Source organism: Bos mutus, chromosome 3, assembly GCF_027580195.1.
Source record: "Bos mutus isolate GX-2022 chromosome 3, NWIPB_WYAK_1.1, whole genome shotgun sequence".
Classification (NCBI taxonomy): Eukaryota; Metazoa; Chordata; class Mammalia; order Artiodactyla; family Bovidae; genus Bos; species Bos mutus.
In genome coordinates, this window is record NC_091619.1 from 49,051,482 (window position 1) to 49,071,544 (window position 20,063).

At 38.7% G+C, this 20,063-nt stretch overlaps 1 protein-coding gene across 1 annotated transcript in view; it reads left to right on the forward strand.

Moving 5' to 3' along the window:
* Window positions 1-20,063, forward strand: part of DIPK1A (divergent protein kinase domain 1A) — a 130,124-nt gene that overhangs the window by 51,764 nt on the left and 58,297 nt on the right. The gene's annotated exons all lie outside the window — the stretch shown is intronic.

Below are 20,063 nucleotides of genomic sequence, written 5' to 3' on the forward strand. Positions count from 1 at the left end.
CTACCTTATTTTACTTCACATTTTTTTACGCATATATTTTCTGTAACTATCTTCAGGACTTGGTCCAGTATTGTTATCTTTGCATTCTAGTTTCATTCCCTCTTTTTCTGGGAAGTCTTTCACAATTTTTCCATCCTGAGTGTGTTTCTATAGCACTTAAAAACTAACACACATAATTGCTTTCTCAACACAATTGTAAACTCCTTGCAGGCTGGAATCATGTCCAATACTTTTCTTATGCAACATAGGGCAAAGTATCCTGGTATTTAAAATAATAGTAATCAAGTGCCCATAACAGCAGCAAGTAAATATTTCTTGGGCTGTGCATTAGCCTCCCAATGTGGAAACTGTGGCTTCCTTCAGATTCTTTCCCAACTAGTTCAGAGAGTCCCCAGGGACAGTTCAAATCTGCTCTGGAATAAAGTTCTTTAGGCTACTTTGTGTGTAGCCATTTCCCCCAGCTCGTGTTCCTTGAATGTTTTTCTTTCTACCACCACCTCCCACACCCACTTTCTTCCTTTTACACTCTGGCTACCATGGTAAAATACTCTGCCACTCCATGCTCTGATGTACAGCATCCTCTGGGACCTGGATCTTCTTCTTTAATATTATTTCTTTGGCTGGGCCGGATCTTAGTTGCAGCATGCAAACACTTATTTGTAGCATGCAAATTCTTATTTGCAGCATGTGGGATCTAGTTCCTGATCAGGGATCAAACACAGACCCTCTGCATTGGGAGCTCAGAATCTTAGCCTCTAGACCACCTGGGGAAGTCCCCTATTTCTTATTTCTCGTTCTTTGTCTGGTTCAATTTGAGATAGTATCGCCTGCCTCACCAGCACTAACCCATTGATCTTACCCTGCCTTATGTTCTAGGATTCACATGGACCAACCCACCCAAACATATTAAGACATATTGTGGTTGTGTAGGATTGAGCCTGGGACTATCTCCTCCAGGAAGTCTTGCCTGAGTCATGCCTGCCCCCACCACTACCTCCATATAGGTAGTATACATCGCTTCTTTGTACCATGGTACTCTGAATATGTCCTAGATATAGTTCTTATTATGTTATATGGTAATTATCTTTTTGTGAACTTAATTCCCCATCTAAACTATGGGCCCTTTCAGGGAAAGAATCATGTCTCATGCCTTTGAGCGTCTCGCTTTGTTCTTGGTACTAAGATTCCACAGTATCTCAGGCTGGCCCCCCAGTGTGCTTGTATGTTCCACAATTGATTTGATTTGAATAATACCTTGTTTTAATTAATGGAAGTTCTTCCTTTGACAAGACTTTCTTGCCAAGGTGATTCATTGTTTTTTCCTTTAAGATTTATGTCAAATTAATTAATCAAACATTGAACGAAGCCCTGTATGTCCTAGTAATGCCCAGCCCCGTGGAGATATGGAGATGAATAAGACATGGTTCCTGCACAGCAGAGATCTAGAAGCTTCTTTGGGTTTCCCTCCCTCCATTTCTCCATTCTTTCCTCCCATTCCTTTTCTGGATAAATTTTTATTGCGTCTGAAATTATGTCTAATGGAGTAAATGCATGCAAAGAGATTTTTTTTTCTTTTTTCAGTAAGTTCTACTCAGTGCAACAGTAAAATTTTATTACAGATATAGAAATAGCACAGAAGAAAACATCATAGAATCTTAGGGTGGACTTGGCAGATCTTGCAGGAGGTGACTTTTAAGTGAGTGGTAAGGGGAAAAAAAAAACACAACAGATGCTGAGGTGGATGAAAGATGCATGCATGCTGAGTCACTTCAGTTGTGTTGGACTCTTTGCGACCCCATGGGCTGTACCCTGCCAGGCTCCCCTGTCCATGGGATTCTCCAGGCAAGAAGACTGGAGCGGGTTGCCATTTCCTCCTCCAGGGGATCTGCTCAATCCAGAGATTGAACTCACATTCACGTCTCTTAGTCTCCTGCATTGGCAGATGGGTTCTTTACCACTAGCACCACCTGGGAAGCCAAACAAAGAGCGTATATAAAAGCCTTGAGATGTGAAGAAGCATCATGTGCTCCAGAAACAATACTACTTGGCTATCTGTCTCTGCAACATAAAGTTTAGTAGAATAGGGATGGGGTGAGATGGAACTAGGGAAATAGGCAATATTTTAAGTCTTTTATGTTTGGCACACTTTTTAGTGAAGAGAATGGTCATCTCCAGTATGGCTGGTGGTATTAGTAATGAAGTGTGAAGTCATTACATTGCAAATTTCCATCCATTTCCATCACAGAATTAAGTGGGGTTCTGTGATCATCTAGCTGTAGTTTAGTATTCACTGTATGGGTGAATAAGAATGAAAAGAATATGCTCCCTAGATTTGATGTCCCTATTGAGGATAAAGAATTGACCCACACAGACAGTTCAGAGTCCTTACCAAGCAGTCTACAAACTAGTACAGACTTAAATTGTAAAGATAGTATATAAGCACAATATTTTTGCTTTTTTAAATTAAATTATAGTTGGGCTTTCCTGGTGACTCAGTGGTAAAGAACCCGTCTGCCAATGCAAGAGACATGGGTTCAATCCCTGGGTCAGGAAGATCCTTTGGAGAAGGAAATGACAACCCATTCCAGTATTCTTGCCTGGGAACTCCCATTGACAGGGGAGTCTGGTGGGCTACAGTCCGTAGGGTTGCAAAGACAGTGATTCAACATCAACAGTAGTTGATTTACAATGTTGAGTTAGTTTCTGGTGTACAGCAAAGTGATTCAATTATGCATATATATACATATTCTTTCTCATTATGGTTTTTACAAGATACTGAATGTAGTTCCCTGTGCTATACAATAGGACTTTGTTTATCTGTTTTATATATAGTAATTGTGTATCTAACCCCAAACTCCTAACTTATCCCACCCCCACTGATGTTTGTTTTCTGTGTCTGAATAAGCACACTCTAGATGAGTCATAGATATGATTAGGAAAGTGTGAGTTATAAAGAGACAACCTGATTTGGGGTTTAAAAACAATTTCCATCAAAGCTAGCTGAGTATAGAATATGCAAAATTGAGGAATGTATTTGTAAGTTAAAAACCTCTAACATTCTATAGTCTTACAGTCAAGAAATGACCTTCTAGTTAGACCAACAAATACTCATCTTTGAGCTTTATAGTATAAGCAGGAGACAAATTTATTTTTTCTTTATAATAAATTTGTTTACTTATTCTCTACTGGTGACATGAGCCTATGTTAAGTCTTTGTTTTCCACTAATCTTATTTTTATGCTTTTAGGTATTCAGTTTGCCTTAGAGATTGCTTATTATTTGTATGAAATGAGTCCCTGTGTTTCTGCCAAGTTACTCTCTGTCCAGACCACACAGGGATTATCTTAGATTCTCCTTTCATCTTATTATTTTCAGAAATGCACCATGCTTCTGCCTTTTTCCTGGTGGAATGCATTCACTCTTCTCCTTGTTTCACCAGGGCTCATATCCCCATAGCCCTCTATTCAGAAATTCTTTCCTTTCATAGAGCTCATGTGAACTTTTGTCAGCTCCTAGGGTCTGTATGTGAACCATCGTGGAGCCTTTGATCATTAAATCCCATTTCACACTTTTTGTTGTTGTTCAGTTGCCAAGTCATGTCCCATTCTTTGCAACCCCATGGACTGCAGCATGCCAGGCCTCCCTGTCCCTCATCATGTCCCAGAGTTTGCCCAAGTTCATGTCCATTGAGTTGATGATGACATTCAACGATCTCATTCTCTGTCACCCCCTTCTCCTCATGCCCTCAATCTTTCCTGGCATCAGGGTCTTTTCCAACAAGTCAGCTCTTCGCATCAGGTGGTCAAAGTATTGGAGCTTCAGCATCAGTCCTTCCAATATAATATTCAATGTTGATTTCCTTTAGGATTGACTAGTTGGATCTCCTTGCAGTCCAAGGAACTCTCAAGAGTCTTCTCCAACACCACAGTTCAAAAGCATCAATTCTTCAGCACTCTGCCTTCTTTATGGTCCAGCTCTCATATCTGTACATGACTACTAGAAAAACCATAGCTTTGACTAGACAGACCTTTGTTGGCAAAGTAATATCTCTGCTTTTTTTTTTTTTTTTAATCTCTGCTTTTTAATACACTGTCTAGGTTTGTCTCCAAGAAGGTTTCCCTTCAAGGTTTCCCTCCAAGAAGCAATTGTTTTCTTAATTGTCACACTTAGGCAAACTCAAATTTACAAGGTGATGTGTTATAGTCATGGAGAAGGCAATGGCACCCCACTCCAGTACTCTTGCCTGGAAAATCCCATGGACGGAGGGCCTGGTGGGCTGTAGTCCATGGGGTCGCTAAGAGTTGGACACGACTGAGCGACTTCACTTTCACTTTTCACTTTTATGCATTGGAGAAGGAAATGGCAACCCAGGCCAGTGTTCTTGCCTGGACAATCCCAGGGACAGGGGAGCCTCGTGGGCTGCCGTCTGTGGGGTCACAGAATCAGACACGACTGAAGTGACTTAGCAGCAGCAGCAGTGTTATAGTCAATCCTCCAAAAGTATAGGGGAACCTTTCACTTTCAATTTGTATACTTTATAAATTTACTATTTTCATAATAAAAAGTAAAGATGACCCAATTTGAAAAACTAAATTCAATAGTAGAGCCTTCAGTACCAGTTCAGGTCTGTTATCTTATCTATATCTACACACACAGACACACACACTCCATAGTGCAAAATAATATTGAAAGCCTCATACTAGTTTAGAAAGCAAGAGCCATAAAAATGTTCCTACTATATATGACCCAGAAGCTCTACCGTTGAGAAACAGCCTAAGGAAACAATTCAAAAGAAGGAAAATATAAAAATCTATACAAAGCTTGTCTACACACAGAAAAATTGGGGAAAGAAGACTTTAATATCAACATTAGGGGAAAGTTAGGAAAATAATAATACATCATGGCATATTATTGCAACACTGAAAATGATTATTATAAAAAACCTATATTAACAACATAGCATGTTTACAGTATAATGAGAAAAAGAATACAAAATTATATATACACAGATTATAGCTGTGTATAAGATGAATTACATGTGGGTAGCTAGAAGGAAATGGACAAATGAAAACAGCTGTTGTAGTTCAGTGGAACTAAGGGTGAATTTTAAAATTTTATTGAATGTTTTTTCAGGAGATAAGATTGGAAATTTTGAGAGTTTCAAATTGTCAGTTAATTCAGATTATTATTGTTCTGGGACTTTTGCAGCAAAGACTCCAAGATCTGAGCCTCTTCCCTCTCTATTTCACTAACCAAGAGAATTACCCCCTAGGAATGAAGGCAACATCTATTTTCTTAGAAAAGTTATAAAAAGGAACATTCTCAGGGCATATGATACTGGAATGACCTTCTGCAGAAGTCTGTAGATTCCATTCTTAGAAATCTTTAAGAAAGTAGTTGTGGTTGATTACTAAAGATGCATCAAATCCAGTAACCTCTTTGCTGCTGCTGCTGCTGCTAAGTCGCTTCAGTCGTGTCTGACTCTGTGCGACCCCATAGATGGCAGCCCCCCGGGCTCCCCCGTCCCTGGGATTCTCCAGGCAAGAATATTGGAGTGGGTTGCCATTTCCTTCTCCAAAGCATGAAAGTGAAAAGTGAAAGGGAAGTCACTCAGTCGTGTCCGACTCTTCTCGACCCTATGGACTGCAGCCTACCAGGCTCCTCTGTCTATGGGATTTTCCAGGCAAGAGTACTGGAGTGGGTTGCCATTGCCTTCTCCGAGTTATCTCTTTACTGAGATAAATTCACATATTATAAAACTCAGCCTTTTAAAGCACACTTTTTAAGTAGTTGTTAGTGTATTTTTACTTTATTCTACTTTTTAAGTAGTGTTAGTATATTTACAGATTTGCACAACCATCGATCACTATTACCTATTTTTAAAACATATTTTTTAGTACCCATTAAGCAGCCACACCCCCTTCTTCCCTCCTGCCAGCCCCTGGCAACCATCAGTCTGTTTTCTGTTTCTATGGATTTGCCTATTCTAGACATTTCATATAAATATGTGTGATTCATGTCTGTCTTCTTTCACTTAGCATAGTGGATTTCAAAGTTCATGTATGTTATAGCCCATATCAGTGCTTCATTCCTTATTATAGTTGAATATTAATGTTCCATTGTATAGTACACCACATTTTGTTTATCCATTCACCAGCTGATACACATTTGGATTGTTGCCATTGTGTGTGTGAAACTGTTGTGAGTAATGCTGCTTTGAACATTTGTGTAAAAATTTTTGTGTGGACATTTGTTTTCAGGTTTTTTGGTTAAACATGTAGGTATGGAATTGCTGGGTCTTATCACAAGTCTATGTTTAACTTTTTGAGGATCTCTTTTCCAAGTGGCCGAGCCATTTTACACTCTCACCAGCAATAAATGAGTTCCATGATGATCTTTTGACATCCCTTCCAGCTCTTAATGCAGTGCTTGAAGTGTGGTAAACATTGAATAGATGCCAGTTACTCTTACTGATAATGATGTCAGAGAAAACTGGAAATTGCCTTGTCTCTAAGTAAAATGAAGTCACTGTAATATTTTCCTCACTAGGCTATATTTTGGCTTTTTTTTTTTAACTCTCAGTAATTGGTAATGATATTTTCTTCCTTTAATTTTCCAGAGAGAGATTATAAATGTGTGTGTGAATTTTTTCCTTTTTGTTTGATAAACTACTTTGACATAGTTCTGAAGTCTGTAAGTATTAAATAAATACATGTACTCATATTTAGGGCATGCCATTTTGTCCCCAGGGTCCCCAGTCCTGCTATCCTGAATATAGGTGGTGGAGAAAAACCTGCTGCTGTGGCCTAGCAGCAGGCTGTGAGAGTGAAGGAAGGTGAAGAACAATAGAGACCTGGGCTGTGAACACCGGGGTCACCACGGTTAGACCTGCCGTAGGGTGTGTGGGAGTCTTCAGTGTGATCTCTCTTTCCTGTCCTTACCACCTTTGCCACATCCCTCCCGCCTCACTCCCTTGCTGCTTCCTAATGTTTACTATTCCTATTTTAAGGGAAAGTTCATATTAAAAGAGCTCCATGTATGATAAATGATTGAAGTGTTGGGACTTCCCTCTAGGGGTCCAGTGGTTAGGCCTCCCCGGTTCCACTACAGGGGGCCGTGCTGGGGAAGTTGGATCCCACAGGCCACGAGGGTGCGGCCAAGAAAAAAAAAGGTGTTGACAATGCGAAGATTTAGGTCAAGTCATGGTTTAGCACCTTTTATGATTTTTCCTCATTGCCACATTTAAAAAATGTTTTCTTCTTTCATTCCCATAATTCGAGTCACTCACTAGGTATTTATTGCTCTCCTCAGGTGTGCCAGGCACCGTTTCAGGTAGCCGTTTTTATCCTTCTGCATCCATTGCCTTCTGCTCCTACCTTTTTCTACCCCTTTACATTTCCCAAATTGGAAGTCAGAGAGACAAACGAGAGATAGAAATTATAGGATATAGTATCTATGTGTATTATATTCTCCTCGTATTCTAGTAATCATTTCATTGATTTTCTTTGATTTCAAAAAAATTGTATGTTTTCCCCAAACACCTCAGAAGTGTGTGAGAGGACATCCTATTTGTGTATACATTGGGTTTGAAGACTTCTTACTAGTTTTCTGCTTCTTTCCAGAATGGCATTGTTGATTTGTTCTTTATTTTCTGAGTCTGGCAAAATAGGAAGGAGGTCCTGGCAGGAGGAGTAAGAAAAATATAAACCAGAGAAGATAGGCAGAAAGGAGCAAAACCAAAGTCTTGGCCAGAATGGGGGTTACTAATCAGAGTAGTTGAGGCCTCCAAATACATAATATCTTATATGTAATATTATTACATTATGTTGCCCTTTTGTATCATTTCAATAAAGTAGTTTAGTTTTCATGGTGCCAGAAGAAATTTTAGAGATTATTTAATTCACTTACAAAAATAAGTCATGGAACATGCAGGGTATCCTATTTTCACCCTAAGAGATAGAAAGGGGATAATAAATTGGATATTTTTGCTACTTTTTATTTACTAACTCAGAAACTATCTTTGTAGTAGTCTCAAAACAGAAAGGTTCTTCAATTAAGAAGACAAATGAATGGACTGGTATTTCCTCTATTTTTTTTTTTTGTGTGTGTGTCATATTGTGGCATAAAAAAGAATGAGCATTTGTAAAGCACTATGGCAAACAGACAGGGCTACTGTCAACTAGAGGTGACTGACCTGAGGTTGAGGCCACCAGTATTTTAACCTACCTGTAACTCTATCTCTTACACCAGCTGAGGAACTCGGAAACAAACTGTGTAAGCCACAGGATTATGGTGGATTGGTGTTGAATTTTACCCTTTACCGAGAAAAGTAGAGTGTTTTAGCATGAGCAAGGGGGCTGGAAATAATGGCCTAATTAACTCTGTGGCTTCCTATATACACGTACACTTGATGTTGTGTCTAGTAACATAATGTATGTCTACAGCAAGAAACAATTAGTGCATATTTTAGATTATAAAAGCTGGTCTCACATTTTTAGATTTTCATGGTCACTTGGGTTTTGGAGAAAATTTGAGGGAATTGAACTGTAAGTTCTAGACCTTTGAACTCATCAGGTCTTGGAGAATGAGGTATTGGAGCTTGAAGGTTCAAGCAGGTGAAACACTTTTACAGGTATCTAATATCCTATGGTATTTTGAAAATTACATCTATATTTTCATAGAAAACTTTTTTTCTCTGCCTTTTTCCCTTTACAACAAAGGGAATTCTTTAGAGGTATGAGATATGTATTGTCTTATTTTTAAAAGTCCATGAATGTTTGACATACATGTAAATATTGATACATTTTTAATATATACATATATATCATTTGTAAATTTTAAATCATAATTAAAAAAATTAACATCCACAAATCTATTGGTCATGTTAGTAAGTGATGGGAATGGGGCAGGAACCCAAACAGTTTCATCCTAAATCCATTGCTATTTCTAATAAGTATCTTGATATGTATCATTCCTCATTATTAAAATGTGCAATGGTGTCATGAAAACAAATTGAAATCGGTCAGTGATGACTCCAAATGTTGATAGGAATGCAGAGGAACTGGATCCTCATACATTGCGGTAGAAATATGAAATGGTGTAGCCACTCTAGAAAATAGGCTGGCAGATCCATTAAAAATCTAAACATGTAACTGCCATACAGCCCAGCAATTACATTTTGGATCATTTGTTCCAGAGAAATGGAAACTTCTTCACATACAAAAACATGTCAATGAATGCTCACAGCACCTTCATTTTGTAATACTCTAAAGCTGGAATCAGGCCACATATCCTTCATTAGGTAAATGATTAAAGAAACTGTGATACATACATACTTCATGGCTGCCAAGGAATCAGAGGAGGGGATAAAAGTGAGTGTGGTTATAAAAGTGCAGCACAGAGATCTTTGTCATGATGGAATTGGTGTGTACTTGACTATAGTAGTGGATACACAAAACTACATGTAATAAAACCAAATGGAACTAAATACCTTGACACACATAGAAATGAATACAAGTAAAATAGCAGATCCAAAAATCAGTAGATTCTATCATTATCATGATTGTGATATTATAATTTTGCAAAATGTTACTATTGGGAAAACTGGGCACAGGGATCTCTGTATTATTTTTAACAACTGCATATGATTCTACAATTATCTCCGAATAAGAAGCATACAAAAGTGAAATCCAATTTTAAATAACAAAATTATTGGTTCTAATTTTAGGAGCTGTAGTATATTCCTTTTATTAATAATAACTGTTACAATTTATAATGAACATTTATGGTTTAATGAAATCTTGGGATGGAAGGGAGCTTGAATGATGCATTCTAGTTCTGGCACTATTGCCGGTTAAGTAGTTGTTGAATGTAAGTCCATTTTAGTAAACTAGACAAGGGTTTCCTGAGAGGTTACTATTTATTTAGCTTGTGTCTACAACTCTTTCCCCCCAGATTTAACATGAATAACTTGGGGAACTTTTAAAATGCATATTCCCAAGGTTCATCTGTAAGGATTCTGATTGAGTAGATCTGGGAGTGTGTGGTGGGATGGGTGAGTGTTAGTTGCTCAGTCATGTCCCAACTCTTTGTGACACCATGGACTGTAGCCCGCCAAGCTCCTCTGTCCATGGAATTCTCCAGGTAAGAATACTGGGGTTGGTAGCCATTTCCTTATCCAGGGGAATCTTCCAGACCCAGGGATTGAACCTGGATCTCCTGTCTTGCAGGCAGAGTCTTCCGTGGGGCTACCAGGGAAGCCCCAGATCTGGGGATAAGTCCTGGAAACCTGCATTAAAAAAAAAATCAGCTGATTTTGATTCAAAAGAACAATGGATTATGCTTTGAGAAACATTGAAGTATAATTTTTACAATGAATCAATAAGAACAGTTTCAGTTGCTTTGTGGCATGAGGATTTGTGATTAGGTGAGAATTTTAAGAGCAAACTACTGATAAAATTCACCCACATGTTGAAAATGTTTGAATAAACTGAGTATGTATTTACTCTGAATCAACAAGAGCTTTGAACAAAACGGAACTTGCCTTTGATTCTTATTCATGTTGAAAGAATCCTGCCAATCTCTAAACTGCTTGACTTGCCTGAAACCACTCTTGATTTACTTGTTATAAAAAAGGCAAAGACTTCTGTTTTACTTTCATAGACTGTATGAAGGGAATGCTCTGCTAGGGTGAATGATTTATAAACTCTGAAAATAATCCTTATCCTTTTCCTCCTAAACTGTAGTAGTCACTTTAAGTGACTGTAGTTGAAAAGCAGGTGCAAAGAAATCATCCTATTTTAATTTTGGGGGGTGCTCAGTTTGCTTTTTGAAATCTGATGGGTCTCCCTCTGCTCTGCCTCCTCAAACAATTAAAACATATTCATTTGAGAATTCTTCAGGCTTAGAGTGGAGTCCAGTCCAGCTCCTGAGTGTATGCTTTGAGCTAGTGAGTTGTCCTGTGGAAGCCCCTCTCTCTAGGCTTGGGGCAAGGAAGGATCAACCCTACCCTTCCTTTCAAGAGTATTTATAGGAGAGCAATACATCTCTTCAAAGAAACCTCTTGCAAATCCTCCCTTTCTAATAACCCCATCTTTCTGGGGATTGAAGTCAGAGAACCAGCCCTGGTCTTTTTGACTTTTAACACATGTGTTTTCTTGGGCACCTCATTTTGATATGCAGCTTTTATTATATTTTTGTGTGCTTCACAGTATAAAGCATATAGCACCATGTATCATATATAACTTGGTACTTCATGTAGCAAAATGCAAAAATATACATGGGAAAGACAGATAATGATTTCCTCTGAGGATGAAAGTTAAGATAATGAATATAAGGGGAGAGAGTTAGGTTTGGTCATAACATTGTATTTCTTCTTAAAAGAGAGTTTTAAATTAATATGGCAAACTATTGACATCTGTTTACATTTAGTGGTAGATATGGAGCTACCTTTTATGTCATTTTTCTCTGTTTTCCTCTTTAAAAAATTTTTATTGAGTACAGTTGCTTTACAATGTTGTTAGTTTCTGCTGTACAGCAAAGTGAATCAGTTATATATATGTCTACTCTTTTTTAGATTCTTTTCCCATATAGGTCATTACAGAGTATTGGGTAGAGTTTCCTGTGCTATACAGTAGGTCCTATATAAAATATAACTATTTTATATATAGTTATGTGCACGTCAGTCCCAATTTCCCAATTAATCTCTCCCTCCTTCTATTTTTCTATACAGACAATTTTTCTGTATGTTTGAAATGTTTTATAAGTTCAGATCAGTTGCAAGAATCAATCTAGGTTACAGTAATTTCTCTGTTTTATTCTTTGTATTATTTCTCTCTTCCTTTATTCTCGAAGACAGAGAAAACTTAAGTCATCTGATAGAAATGATCCCCGCTGACCACTCAGAGCCACACACACACACACACACACACACGTGCACACTTCTTTCCTTCTTTCCTTTGGGCACAGTGGAGTTGCTCTCTTCATCTCTGTTCTGGGTCTCCTGTCTTCTCACCTCTCAGAAACTTTGTACTATTAATCTGCCAACACCTTATCTCTTCAGGTTATCTCTTTCTACTGACTTCCTGTAAATATATTAAAACGTGCTAGTTCCTCTTAGCTTAAAAAAACACAAACAAACCCATGCCTCAAGTAGGTGCAGAACTATCCACACTGCAGGCGAAAACATTTTCATTTGGAAACTGTCCCAGTGCATTTTCTTTAGAAGTCAGTTCCTTTTCTTCTGTGTGAAAATCACTATGATCAAAATAGCTGTCATCTGTCTCTGAAGCATTTTCTATAGATTTTGTTTTGTTTTGTTTTTAGCTTTCTTTGGAATTTAGGAGAGAAGTGAGAAGGCAGTTTTAGATTAACACCTGTCTGAGAAATTTCAAAATTAGAGATGGCCATCTGGTTTGCATAATGTGTAATATTTTTGAAAAAAAGGTCTTATCATTCTAAATAGATTTTTAAGTATTATTCTAAAATAATACTTAATTTTAAAACTGCTACAGCTATCAATATTTTACTATTGAACTGAAAAGAGGATCATCCGATGTTGGTGATGTTCACTCCAAAAAAGAAAGCTTCTGTGACCTTGCTGTCCTCTGTGAGATAGCTATGGGCAGTGGAAGGCCACATTTCTCCTTATTCAGGCTCATATAAATTGAAGGCCCATCTTCAATTCTTCTGTGCTTCTAATTATTCTTTAGAATAATGTACTTAAATCAGGCCTTAGGTAGTCAACCACAGTAGCTCTTAACATGTCTGAATTTGACCAAGGTCATCCCTACCTCGTGGGTACTTTAAAATTTGACTAGCTCTCTTGCCTTCTATTATAACTTTGAAATAAATTTCCTGGATACATCCCTGAAATTCTGCATTTTATAAATCCTGAGATTATCATTCACCAGCTCTTATTCAGTGCCCTACTGATCTATGTATACCTGAGCTTTTGTCAGATCTAGTGCTAAAGATTCAGAGAGCATATTAAAAAAACTCAAGGCTACTGTTCTGAAACTGTGACTGTAAATAAAACTGTAAACAAAACTAAAACTGTGATTGCCTATAGAATTTGATGCTGCAGGAGGTGAAAAAAGTGCATTTGAAAAACCAGTGAGTGTTAGTTGTTGCAAGCTTTTTGGAAAGTGGTGTAACAATATATATCATTAACTTTTTAAAACCATGTATCCTTTGAGCTAGAAATTTTCTTGCTAAAATCTTTCCTGAAAAAAATAATCAAATACTCAAGCAAGTATTTATGTATTTAATACAATAGGCAGTAGAATAGAGAGAGTACAGACTTTGAGGCTCAGTTTCCTCAATTCAAATATTTATTCTCCTATTTACTGCTCGTATCAGTTCATTTCCGTTCAGCTCAGTCGCTCAGTCATATCCGCCTCTTTGCGACCCCATGGACTGCAGCACGCCAGGCCTCCCTGTCCATCACCAACTCCTGAAGCTTACTCAAACTCATGTCCATCGAGTCAGTGATGCCATCCAACCATTTCACCCTTTGTTGTCCCCTTCTCCTCCTTCCTTTAAGCTTTCCCAGTATCAAGCCCTTTTCCAGTGAGTCAGTTCTTTCACATTAGGTGGCCAAAGTACTGGAGTTTCAGCTTCAGCATCAGTCCTTCCAATGAATATTCAGGACTGATTTCCTTTAGGATGGACTGGTTGGATCTCCTTGCAGTCCAAGGGACTCTCAAGAGTCTTCTCCAACACCACAGTCAAAAGCATCGATTCTTCGGTGCTCAGCTTTCTTTATAGTCCAACTCTCACATACATGACTACTGGAGAAAATATAGCTTTGACTAGACGGATCTTTGTCATCAAAGTAGTGTCTCCACTTTTTAATATGTTGTCTAGGTTGGTCATAGCTTTTCTTCCAAAGAGCAATCATCTTTTAATTTCATGGCTGCAATCACCAACTGCAGTGATTTTGGAGCCCAAGAAAATAAAATCTGTCACTGTTTCCCCATCTATTTGCCATGAAGTGATGGCACCGGATGCCATGATCTTCGTTTTCTGAATGTTGAGTTTTAGGCCAACTTTTTCACTCTCCTCTTTCACTTTCATCAAGAGGCTTTTTAGTTCCTCTTCACTTTCTGCCATAAGGGTGGTGTCATCTGCATATCTGAGGTTATTTATATTTCTCCCGGCAATCTTGATTCCAGCTTGTGCTTCTTCCAGCCCAGCGTTTCTCATGATGTACTCTGCGTATAAGTTAAATAAGCAGGGTGACAATATACAGCCTTGACGTACTCTTTTTCCTATTTGGAACCAGTCTGTTGTTCCATGTGCAGTTCTAACTGTTGCTTCCTGACCTGCATACAGATTTCTCAAGAGGCAGATCAGGTGGTCTGGTATTCCCATCTCTTTCAGAATTTTCCACATTTTTTTGTGATCCACTCATATACCCTTGCTTTACTCTCCATACGTTTCTCAGTTTCTCCATCTGTAAAACAAAGAATAGTCCCCACTCATAGAGTTCTTACAAGGAGATTTAAGAGTAAGGAAGAGTCCAATATCTGTTAGCTACCACAGCAATGCTGCATAACAAATTGCCCCCAAAACTCAGTGACACATAATGAGCATTTATTTCTAACTTGTACATCCAACAGATCAGCTGGAGTTCAACTTTTATAGGCTGAGATTGGCTCCAGGCTATGGGTTTGGTTCAGGTGGGCCATGGTGTCACTTACTCTCCTGGAATGTGTGGACTGCCAGGACCTGTTCTTCTTTTGGCAAAGCCTGAAGCACAAAGAGGCAAGTCTTATTGTACCTTTTGCTTTGCGTTGCATCTACTAACAAACATTGACCAAAGCAAGTCACATGGCCAGGCCAACAGCAATGAGGCAGGGAAACTAGGGGAGGGGGAAGGAATGAATATTTACAATTCAAGGGTTGACAAACTATAAGGAGCAAGATAGTAAATATTTGGGGCTTTGCTGGTCATAAGGTCTCTGTTGCAACCACTCAACTCTGCCATTTATAGCATTAAAGCAGCTTTAGATGGTAAATCACCACAGGGGCTGGCTGTGTTCCAATAAGATGACTTGCAAAACCAGGTAGCAGACAGGATTTGGCTCATGGACCATAGTTTTTTTACCCCTGGCCAATATACCACAGTAGATCAGACTTTTTATGAAGATAACAGTCCCTGGTACAGTGCAACATAGTAAATATTGGCTCTCACTAATAATGTTTTTACTATTAATAGACCACAATATTGGAAATAACAACATGTTCAATGATAGAAATAAGGTTAAATACCCATAATGTATGGCATACCCATACTGTAAAATGTTAAACATTCATTTAAACATCATATTTTTAAAATATCAAGACTATGTCATGGCCTAACAATGTGTTTTAATATTAAGTCAAAAAAAGTGATAAACGACATTTATCATTTGACCCCAATTTCATTTTTCTTACAAGATAATGTAGATTATATAAGTACATTATACAACAGCTATGAAATAAATACACCAAAACTGGATTGTTTATTATACTTTTTTAACATAAGTATTCTTGTTTTTTATTAAGTTGTAATTAACATATCATGTGTTAATTTTAGGTGGACAACAGAATGATTTGATGTGTGTATATACTGTAAAGTGATCACCGCATAGATTAGTTAACATCCATCTCCTCACATAGTTACAGTTTTTTCTTGTGATGAGAACTTTTAAGATCTCCTCTCTTAGCAACTTTCAAATATACAATACAGTATCGTTAACTATGAGCTTCCCTGATGGGCTCAGATGGTAAAGAATCTGTCTGCAATGCAGGAGACCCTGGTTCAATCCCTGGGTCGGGAAGATCCCCTGGAGAAGGGAATGGCAACCCACTCCAGTATTCTCGCCTGGAGAATCCCATGGACAGAGGAGCCTGGCAGGCTACAGTCCATGGTCACTATGCTATACGCTGCACCCCAGGACTTACTTGTCGTTTAGCTGAAATTACATAATTCTTTGTTGTCCATTTTTTCTATAGGATGTGTGTCCTGTTTCCTGGTTGAAAGTACTTTGATGAGAAAAAAAATAGAATCCAGGTCTACTGAGGACCATTCTAACTGACGTAGTTACCATTTCTATGTCACTTCTGTTTCAATTGCTTGACAAACTGGGAGTGTACCTTCAGAGATTCTGATTAGAATGGACTAGATAGACACTTTCCAACCATTATATTTTTAAAGGAAAATTGTTCTGCTCCAGGGCTCCTGGAAATATGTGGTAGGGTACCAACCAATGTGAATAGAATCCCCATATGCCTTTCAGGTTGAAGAAACAGTAGCTCCTTTCTGACCACAGTTCCTGAGCAACCACAATCCTTTCAGTGATACAAAGGCAGAATGTTGTTGCTCAGAGGTGAGCAACCTCCCCCACCCCTGCTTTGACCACCCCAGTATTTGAACATACACATCTGCTTTCCTCATGTATCAGAGAGAGGTTGGGTTTCAATGTTTAATTGCCACTGTGTCTGGAAGTCACCCAGATGAATCCTGGGAAAGGAAGTTTCTGAACCCAGCCGTCATCTTCATCAGTCTCACAGAATATTAACTAACATTAATTTCCTTTTTAAGACCCTTTAGAGTAATCAAGTTTCATCTAATTCTAATCAGCCTCTGGGTACACCAAGATTCTAAACTCTGTTGCAGATTATGTTAATCAGATTGTACAACCTAGAGGTAATTATCCCAAATAAATTTTCCTCTAAAATGTACTTCAGAGTCTGAAGTTTAAAGGGACCATGCTTTTTAACCTTTGAGTTTAGGTAAAATGTAGCTAAACTTTATTTTTAGTGAGTGAATTATTAGTGCCCACTGGGATTCCCATGTAAGATTTGCCTGCGGATGTTGTATGTTTACTAAGTTCTAGATTATAAAGAAAGCTGAGTGCCAAAGAATTGATTCTTTTGAACTGTGGTATTGGAGAAGACTCTTGAGAGTCCCTTGGACTGCAAGGAGATCCAACCAGTCCATCCTAAAGGAGATCAGTCCTGGGTATTCATTGGAAGGACTGATGTTGAAGCTGAAACTCCAATACTTTGGCCACCTGATGTGAAGAGCTGACTCATTTGAAAAGACCCTGATACTGGGAAAGATTGAGGGCAGGAGGAGAAGGGGATGACAGAGGATGAGATGCCTAGGTGGCATCACTGACTCGATGGACATGGGTTTGGGTGGACGCTGGGAGTTGGTGATGGACAGGGAGGCCTGGAGTGCTGCGGTTCATGGGTTGCAAAGAGTCAGACATGACTGAGCGACTAAACTGAACTGAACTGAACTGAGACCCAGTATAGTGCTCAAGCCGACTAAAAAGGGAAAATGACCACCTGATTTGCCCATTCTGAGTCCCCAAATGTTGCTAAGACAACATGAATCCTATTTGGAAACTTATCTCAAGCAGTTCTTTAACTTCGAACTTCATGTGTATAAGCTAAAGATTTGTTGGGACTTCCCTGACAGTCCAGTGGTTAAGATTCCGTCCTTCCATTGCATAGGGCATAAGTTCAATCCCTGGTCGGAGAACTAAGATCCTACATGATGCAGGTGTGGCCCCCACAAAATAAATAAATAAATAAATAAAGATTTGTTGATAGTTACTGAGGTCATGATATGGAATGAAAACTGTATTTAATAAGCTTAAACATATATACAACTACAGATACTATGAGTGGATTTTAATAGAAATTTCCAGTTATGCTCCATTAAGGAAGAAGGAAGAGCCCTTAATCTGAATGGCCAAGAAAATCATCTGTTCTGGCTAGGACTTGCACTTGTTTTTCTCTTCACTCTTAGACCCTGCTTTGCTGACCCGATCTGGGAATGGCAACTACTCTCCAAAGATGACCCTGCAGTAGCCCTGCCTCCTGGTGTGCATGCCCTTAAGGAGTGCCCCCTACAGTCCCTCTGATCTGGCCTGTGTAACCACGAGAGTAGGGCAGAAACGGGGCCGCTTCCTCCTTGGTCTCTGGGAGCTGTTGTCCTGGGGTAACCCAGCCATCATGAAAGAAGCCTAACTACCCTGAGCACCGTGCTCAGGAGGCCAGCTTGCCGTATGCAGCTGTTCTAGCTACTCCAGCCAAGGGACTGGGCCTGGGGGTGAAACAGCCACACGTGTGTCCAGCCCAGTCAGTCCTTTGTCACATGTCTTCAGCCCTAATCATGAATTCATGGAAAACTTGACTGACCAGCTCAGTCCAATCAACTCAGAACCACGGGAGACATAGATTATTTTTCTAAGCCTCTGGGTTTGGGGATAGTTTGTTATATAACAATAGAAAATGGGAACACTTAGCTTTCTTAACCCCTATCTTTTGTACTAGGATGTTGAAGAACTCCATGACTGAGTTCCTTTGATCTTAAAAATCCTAATATTCCTTTTATGTAGAGTGCTCATAGGGACTGCATCTCCCTTGCATTTGCTGCATAAAATGCAGGTTATTTGTTCATTAAAAGCCTTCTGTGTGTCTTCTTAGGGATGGCTTTGCTTTGTTTTTCTGGTCTTACGCTCTTTTAAACATGTGCCTGGCTTGTGGTCCCTAAAGCAGCAGCACCCTCTCCAGAATTTACTGTTTGTAGATTTTTTTGATGATGACCATTCTGTCTGACATGAGGTGACCCCTCACTATAGTTTTGATATGCATTTCCCTAATAATTAGTGATGCTGAGCATCTTTTCATGTGTTTGTTGGCCATCTGTATGTCTTCTTTGGAGAAATGTCTATTTAGGTCTTCTGCCCATTTTTTGATTGGATTGATTGTTTTTTTTAATATTGAGCTACATGAACCATTTGTGTATTTTGGAGATTAATCCTTTGTCAGTTGTTTCGTTTGCAAATATTTTCTCCCATTCTGAGGGTTGTCTTTTCATCTTGTTTGCTGTGCAAAAGTTTTAAGTTTAATTAGACCCCATTAGTTTATTTTTATTACTCTAGGAGGTGAGTCAAAAAAGATCCTGCTGCGATTTATGTCAGAGAATGTTCTGCCTGTTTTCTTCCAAGAGTTTTATAGTGTCTGGCCTCACATTCTGGTCTTTAATTCATTTTGAGTTTATTTTTGTGTATGGTGTTAGGTTGTAATTTTATTCTTTTACACATAGCTGTTCAGTTTTCCCAGCACCAACCACAGCCTCCTTTGTTATAGATTAGGTGACCCTAAGTGTGTGGGTTTACCTCTGGGGGTTCTATCCTGTTCCTTTGGTCTACATTTCTGTTTTGTTTCTTTTTGTGTCAGTATCATACTCTCTCTCTCTCTCTTGCTTTTTTTTCTTTTTTTAAAGAATTCCCTAAAGCAGTAACTGACAAGGATCTTGGGACTATGGGATTACCATAATTCAGTATGACACTTTCTTGATTACTGTAGCTTTGTCAAATAGTCTTTTTAAAAAAAATTAATTTATTTATTTTAATTAGAGGCTAATTACTTTACAATATTATAGTGGTTTTTGCCATACCTTGACATGAATCAGCCATGGGTGTACATGTGTTCCCCATCCTGAACCCCACTCCATCTTCCCTCCCTATGCCATCTCTCAGGGTCATCCCAGTGCACCAGCCCTGAGAACCCTGTCTTATGCATAGAACCTGGACTGGCGATCCGTTTCACATATGATAATATACATGTTTCAATGCTATTCTCTCAGATCATCCCACCCTTGTCTTCTCCCACAGAGTTCAAAAGACTGTTCTATACATCTGTGTCTTGAATAGTCTTAAGGTCAGAGAGCCTGATTTCCCCAGCTCCATTTTTCTTTCTCAAGATTGCTTTGGCTATTTAGGGTCTTTTGTTTTTCCATACAAATTGTAAAATTTTCTGAGCTAGTTCTGTGAAAAATGCCATTGGTAATTTGATAGGGATTGCATTGAACCTGTAGATCACTTTGGGTAGTATAATCATTTTCACAATATTGATTCATCCAATTCATGGTATATCTCTCCATCTGTCTATGTTGTGTTTGATTTCTTTCATCAGTATCTCATAGTTTTCTGTGTACACAGGTCTTTTGCCTCCTTAGGTAGGTTTATTCCTAGGTATTTTATTCTTTTTGTTGCAGTG